Source organism: Macrotis lagotis, chromosome 2 (assembly GCF_037893015.1).
Source record: "Macrotis lagotis isolate mMagLag1 chromosome 2, bilby.v1.9.chrom.fasta, whole genome shotgun sequence".
NCBI classification, from domain to species: domain Eukaryota; kingdom Metazoa; phylum Chordata; class Mammalia; order Peramelemorphia; family Peramelidae; genus Macrotis; species Macrotis lagotis.
Genome location: NC_133659.1, coordinates 225,238,988 through 225,246,322, shown reverse-complemented (window position 1 = coordinate 225,246,322; position 7,335 = coordinate 225,238,988). Strand labels below are relative to the sequence as shown.

General features: G+C 43.3%; 1 pseudogene; it reads left to right on the top strand.

Annotated features, from left to right (window-relative positions):
* The first annotated feature begins 358 nt into the window (after positions 1-358).
* LOC141511466 (actin, cytoplasmic 1-like) lies at positions 359-7,021 on the top strand (annotated as a pseudogene).
* The last annotated feature ends 314 nt before the right edge of the window (positions 7,022-7,335 follow it).

Sequence of the window (7,335 nt, the reverse complement as noted above, 5' to 3'; positions counted from 1 at the left end):
GAGGAAGGGAACTTGGAATGCAGCCAAGAATCCAATACCTGGCAAAACTGACCCTTCTCTTCTAGGGAAAAAGATGGACATTTAATGAAATGGGAGACTTCCAAGATTTCATGATGAAAAGACCAGAGCTAAGCAGAACATATGGACATTAAACAAGAGGCTCAGGAGACACATGAAAAGGTAAAAAAACAAAAAAAACAAACAAACAAAAAAAAAACAATTGCTATACAATAAGATGAAATTGATTGGAGCTGTGAGTTCTTCCACCCAGTGTGTACTTGCCTCCCCCTGCCCCCAGGTGCAGCACCACCACCTTTCTCTCTTGTAAGGGTTTAGACTTGCCACCTACAAGTTCACCATGGATGATGACATTGCTGCTCTCATGGTTGACAATGGCTCTGGCATGTGCAAAGCTGGCTTTGCAGGAGATGACACCCTTTGGGCCATCTTCCTTTCCATTGTTGTCCACCCAAGGCATCAGGGTGTGATGGTGGGTATGGGCCAGAAAGACAGCTAAGTGGGAGATGAAGCTCAGAGCAAGAGAGGTATCCTGACGTTGAAGTACCCCATTGAACATGGTATTGTCACCAACTGGGATGACATGGAGAAGATCTGGCATCATACTTATGTTGTTTTTTATTAAAAATTTTATTTATTTTGAGTCTTACAATTTTTCCCCTAATCTTACTTCCCTACCCCTACCTCCACCTCCCACCCCCACAGAAGGCAGTTTGTCAGTCTTTACATTGTTTCCATGGTAAACATTGTTCCAAATTGAGTGTGATGAGAGAGAAATGATATCCTTAAGGAAGAAACATAAATTATAAGAGATAGCAAGATCAGACAATAAGATATCAGGGCTTTTTTTCCCTAAATTTAAGGTAATAGTCCTTGGTCTTTGTTCAAACTCTGCAGTTCTTTCTCGGGATACAGATAGTATTCTCCATTGCAGACAGCCCCAAATTGTCCCTGATTGTTGCACTGATGGAAGGAGCAAGTCCATCAAGGTTGATCATTGCCCCCATGTTGCTGTTAGGGTGTACAGTGTTTTTCTGGTTCTGCTCATCTCACTCAGCATCAGTTCATGCAAATCCCTCCAGGCTTCCCTGAATTCCCATCCCTCCTGGTTTCTAATAGAAAAATAGTGTTCCATGACGTACATATACCACAGTTTGCTAAGCCATTCCCCAACTGAAGGACATTTACTTGATTTCTAATTCTTTGCCACCACAAACAGGGCTGCTATGAATACTTTTGTACAAGTGATGTTTTTAACCTTTTTCATCATCTCTTCAGGGTACAGACCAAGGAGTGGTATGTTGGATCAAAGGGTATGCACATTTTTTTTTACAAATAATGTTTTTTATACCTTAATAAAATGTTCTTGTTTAAGAGTAAACAAAATACCCCCTCCTCCAAAAAATATAGACTCACTTGAGCGATAAAGTAAAGGGGAGAGAAAAAATAAATTAAAAAAATAATAGTAATAATTGTAGGTATGGCCAGGTGGCACAATGGACAGAGCACTAGCCCTGGAGGCAGGAGCACCTGAGCCTATATCCGGCACCATACACCCAACAATCACCCAGCCGTATGACATGCAAGCCACAACAACCCCACTGCCCTGCAAAAACCAAAAAAAAAAAGACCCAAAATAAAATAAAATAGTAATAATAGTAGGGGTGGCTGGGTGGTGGACAGAGCATTTGCCCTTGAGCCAATAGCACCTGGGTCCAAATCTGGCCTCAGACACCCAATGGTCACCCTACTATGTGGACCCTGGCAGGGCACCCAGCCCCATTTGCCCTGCACCCCCCCAAAATAATAATAATAATAAAGAATTTGCTTCAGTCATTGTTCCAACACCAACAACTCTGTCGTGGGTGGATCACATTCTTTATGATAAGTCCATTGCAAAAGTTACTTCCATATTTTTCCACCATGCCATTGCTGATCACAACTCCCTCCTTTCGTATTCCTCCACTACCATGTACTATATTTTCTCTCTCCTTTCACTCTGACTCTGCTGTAGGGTAGCTGAGTGGTGCAGCAGACAGATCCCTGGTCCTGGGGCCAAGAGGCTCTGAGCCCCCCTACCACCCCCTAGGCCCAGCATCCACCTGGCCCTATGGTCCTGGACAGGCCATCCAATCCCAGCCCTGTGCAAGAAGTAAAAAAGAAAATGTATTATATCTCACCACTCTCCCACCACGGTCCATCCTCTCCTCCAACACTCACATCCCCCCTTTCCCCCTGTCCCCCCCTTCTTCTTACTCCAGATGCCTATAACCCATTGAGTATATATGCTGTTTCCTCTCCTAGCCACCTCAGTTGAGAGCAAAGATTCCCTCATTCCCCCTCTATTGATATGATCAAATAATTTCTGATAGGTTTGTTACTGATATAACTGATTATATCAACAGTGTTCCTAATATTGAACCAACCCTGCATTCCTGTGTTGATTCCTACTTGGTCAAAATATATTGTCCTAGTGATAACTTGTTGTAATTGTTTTGCTAAGATTTTATTTAAGATTTTTGCATCTATATTTATCAGTGAGATAGGTCTATAATTTTCTTTCTCTGTTTTAATTTTTCCAGGTTTAGGTATCAACACCATATTGGTTCCATAGAAAGAGTTAGGCAGAATTCTGTCTTCCCCTATTTTTCCATAGAGTACATATAGAATTGTAACCAATTGTTCCTTAAACATTTGCTGTTTTTGCCAGACTGATAGGTGTGTGGTGGAACCACAATTGTAGTTTCAATTTGTATTTCTCTAATTATTAGTAATTTAAAATCTTCTTTCATAATTCTTGATAGCTCACATTTCTTCCTTTGAAAACTATGTGCTTTTGCCCATTATTTGTCAGTTGGGTAATGACTCTTAATCTTTTAAATTTCAACCAGTTTTTTTGTTTATCTTGGAAATCAGACTTCTCTCAGGGCATCTAGTTCTTTTTTAATTTAATATTTATTCTCATTTTGTACAAATAATGTTTTTTAAACATTAATAAAATATTCTCGTTTAAGAGTAAACAAAATACCCCTCCCCCCAAAAATATAGACTCGTTGAGTGATAAAGTAAAGGGGAGAGAAAAAAATTAAAATTAAAAAAAATTGATAGTAATTGTAGGTATGGCCAGGTGGCGCAATGGACAGAGCAACAGTCCTGGAGCCAGGAGCACCCGAGCCCATATCCAGCCCCATACACCCAGCAATCACCCAGCCGTGTGAAATGCAAACCACCCCAACCCCACTGCCCTGCAAAAACCAAAAAAAGATAAAAAACAAAATAAAATAAAATAGTAATAATAAGGAGTGGCTGGGTGGCAGACAGAGCAATGGCCCTTGAGCCAGGAGCACCCAGGTCCAAATCTGGCCTCAGACACCCAACGATCACTGCTATGCGGCCCTAGGCAGGTCACCCAGCCCCATTTGCCCTGCACCACCCCCAAAAATAATAATAATAAAAAATGTGCTTCAGTCTTTGTTCCAAAGCCAACAACTCTGTCATGGGTGGATCACATTCTTTATGATAAGGCCATCGCAAAAGTTACTTCCATATTTTTCCACCCTTGCCATTGCTGATTGCAACTCCCTTCTTTCATATTTCTCCACTACCATGTACTATGTTTTCTCTCTCCTTTCACTCTGACTCTGCTGTAGGGTCGCTGAGTGGCACAACAGACAGATCCCTAGCCCTGGTGCCAAGAGGCCCCAAGCCCCCTACCACCCCTTAGGCCCAGCATCTATCTGGCCCTATGGTCCCAAACAGGCCATCCAATCCCAGCCCCTTGCAAGAAGTAAAAAAGAAAATGAGTTATATCTGACCACTCTCCCCCCATGGTCCATCCTCTCCTCCATCACTCACATTCCCCCCCTTCCCCCGGGCCCCCCCCTTACTCCAGATTGCCTATATCTCATTGAGTGTATATATATATATACTGTTTCCGCTCCTAGCCACCTCTTATGAGAGCAAAGATTCTCTCATTCCCCCTTGCCTTCCCTCCTTCCATATCATTGCAATAGCTCATTGTAATAAAGAAAAATCTTATTATATGAAATATCTTGGCCTATTCCCCCTCTCCTTTTTCTTCTTCCCATTACATTTCCCTTTTTTCTATTGACTCCATTTTTACATCATATTTTATCTTCAAATTCAGCTTTCTCCTGTGCTTCAACTATAAAAGCTCCTTCTACCTGTTCTATTAACTGACAAAGTTCATATGAGTATTGTCAGTGTCATTTTTCTATGCAGGAATACATGCAGTTCATCATCATTAAGTCCCTCATATTTTCCTCCTCTCCTCCAATCTCTATGCTTCACCTAAGTCCTGTATTTGAAGATCAAACCTTCTGTTCAGCTCTGGCCATTCCAACAGGAACAGTTGAAATTCCCCTGGCTCATTGAAAGTCCATCCTTTTCCCTGGAAGAGGACATTCAGTTTTGCTGGGTATTTGATTCTCAGTTGCATTCCAAGCTCTTTTGCCTTCTGGTATATTATATTCCAAGCCCCATGAGCTTTTGATGTAGTTGCTGCTAAGTCCTGTGTGATCCTGACTGCAGCTCCACGATATTTGAATTGTGTCCTTCTGGCTGCTTGTAGTATTTTCTCTTTGATTTGGGAGTTCTGGAACTTGGCTATAATTATTCCTAGGGGTGGGGTTTTTTGGGATCTCTTTCTTGGTGGGGATTGGTGGATTCTCTCCATTTCTATTTTGCCCTATGCTTCTAGGACATCAGGACAATTTTCCTGTAGTAATTCTTTGAAAATGATGTCAAGGCTCTTTTCCTGATCATGACTTTCAGGTATTCCAATAATTTTTAAATTATCTTTCCTAAATCTGTTTTCCATATCAGTTGTTTTTTTCAATGAGATGCTTCACATTTTCTTCTAATTTTTCATTTTTTTTGGTTTTGAAGTAATGAGTTCTGATTTCTTGTAAATTCATCAATCTCCCTGAGTTCTATTCTTTGTCTGAAGGATTTGTTTTCCTCAGAGAGTTTTCTTATCTCTTTTTCCATCTGGCCAATTTTGCTTTTTAAAGCATTCTTCTCCTCAATAACTTTTTGAACTGTTTTATCCATTTGACCTAAGCTGGTTTTTAGCATGCTATTTTCTTCAGCATTTTTTTTTGGATTTCCTTGACTAGGCTGCTGACTTCATTTTCATGTTTTTCCTACATCTCTCTCATTTCTTTTCCCAGTTTTTCTTCTAACTCCCTCATTTGATTTTCAAAGTCATTTTTGATCTCTGTCATAGCCTGATCCCAATTTCTGTTTTCCTTGGAGTCTTTAGATGTAGGAGCTTGTGCTTCCTCATCTTCAGACTGAGTATATTGATCCTTCTTGGGATCATAGATAATGTATTTCTCAGTGATGTTCCTCTTTTTTCTCTGCTTGCTCATTTTCCCAGCCTAAGCCTGTTTTGGGGGTGCTTCCTGATCTTTTGGGACACTCCCACAAGGGTCTCAGTGTATGAGGCTCTGTACTCCCTCCTGATCTGTGAATGACGATATGCACCCCCTCTCCTACAGGGCTGAGGTTGCAGGGCCGCTGCTGTTCTGGGGGGGGGGGGGGGGGGGGGGGGGGGGGGGGGCCTAGACTGCAATTAGAATCTGAATGTATTCAGAGCCTCAGAATCCTGTTCCAGGGCCAGAGGACAGAGCTCTGCAGTCTCTCTTCACTCCCCTCCCTCAGCTCAATGGGCTCATGCCCTGGGGGCTCTTGCTTACCAGCTCTGCCTGCTTATGTTTCCTGGATCTGGAGTGCAATGGCCATGCTGTTAGCTGTGTGCCCTGAGGGCTGGACTTCACATGCTCGCTCTGGCAAAGGGCCCCAGCTGTTCCCCCAATTTGTGCTTGTTGCTCCCCAGGGTGTAGCTCAGGAAACTCCCCCGCTGCTGTGAGCCCCAGCTCCCAGCGCCCTGGGGCTGCCTCCGGGAGGCTGAAGTTCTTTAGCTCTGGCGGGCCACCCCTCCAACCCTGGGGAGCAGAGCCTTTCTGCTCTTTTCCAGGTCACCTTGAGTAGGAGAACTGCCTCACTGGGTCCCTCTGTGGCTTCTGTCTCTTGTTAAAGCCCTTAGTTTCGAAGATTCATGAGAGAGTGCCTAAGACACAATCTGCTCTTGTCGCCATCTTGGCTCTGCCCCTGGCATCATACTTTCTACAGTGAGCTCCGTGTGGCCCCTGAAGAGCACCCTGTGCTGCTCAAAGAAGTTCCCCTGAACCCCAAAGCCAACAGAGAAAAGATGACTCAGATCATGTTTGAGACCTTCAACACCCCAGCTATGTACATTGCCATCCAGGCTGTGCTGTCCCTATATGCCTCTGGTCATACCACTGGTATTGTGATGGACTCTGGTGATGGTGTGACCCACAGTATGCCCATCTATGAAGGTTATGTCCTTCCTCATGCCATCCTCCTTCTGGATCTGGCTGGCTGTGATCTGGCAGACTACCTCATGAAGATTCTGACTGAGAGAGGGGGCAGTTTCATTACCACAGCTAAAAGGGAAATCGTGCATGACATCAAAGAGAAGCTGTGCTGTGTCGCCCTAGACTTTGAGCAGGAGATAGCCACTGCTGTCTCCAGCTCCTCTCAGGAAAAGAGCTTCAAGCTCCCTGATGGGCAGGTTATAACTATTGGCAATGAGAGGTTCTGATGCCCAGAAGCTCTCTTCCAACCTTCTTTCTTAGGTATGGAATCCTGTGGAATTCATGAAACTACTTTCAACTCCATCATGAAGTGTGATGTTGACATCCATAAGGATCTATATGCCAATACCGTATTGTTTGGTGGTACCACCATGTACCCAGGCATTGTTGACAGGATGCAAAAGGAGATTACAGCCCTAGCCCCCAGCGCAATGAAAATCAAGATCATTGCTGAGCACAAATATTCTGTCTGAATTGGAGGCTCCATCCTGGCATCTCTTTCTACCTTCCAGCAGATGTGGATCAGCAAACAAGAGTAGGATGAATCTGGGCCTTCCATTGTCCACCACAAATGCTTCTAAATGGACTATTTGTGTTTGTTTTTGGTTATTTTGGGGGTTTTTGTCAATAAGGTGTGATAATGGCCCAAACAAAAGAGATGAGATTGGCAGGGCTGCTATAAATATTTTTGTACAAGTAATGCTTTTATCCTTTCTCATCATCTCTTCAGGGTATAGACCCAGTAGTGGTATTGCTGGGTCAAAGGGTATGCACATTTTTGTTGCCCTTTGGGCATAGTTCCAAATAGCTCTCCAGAAGGGTTAGATGAGTTCACAGCTCCACCAACAGTGTAATAGTGTCCCAGATTTCCCACATCCCTTCCAACAATGATCAT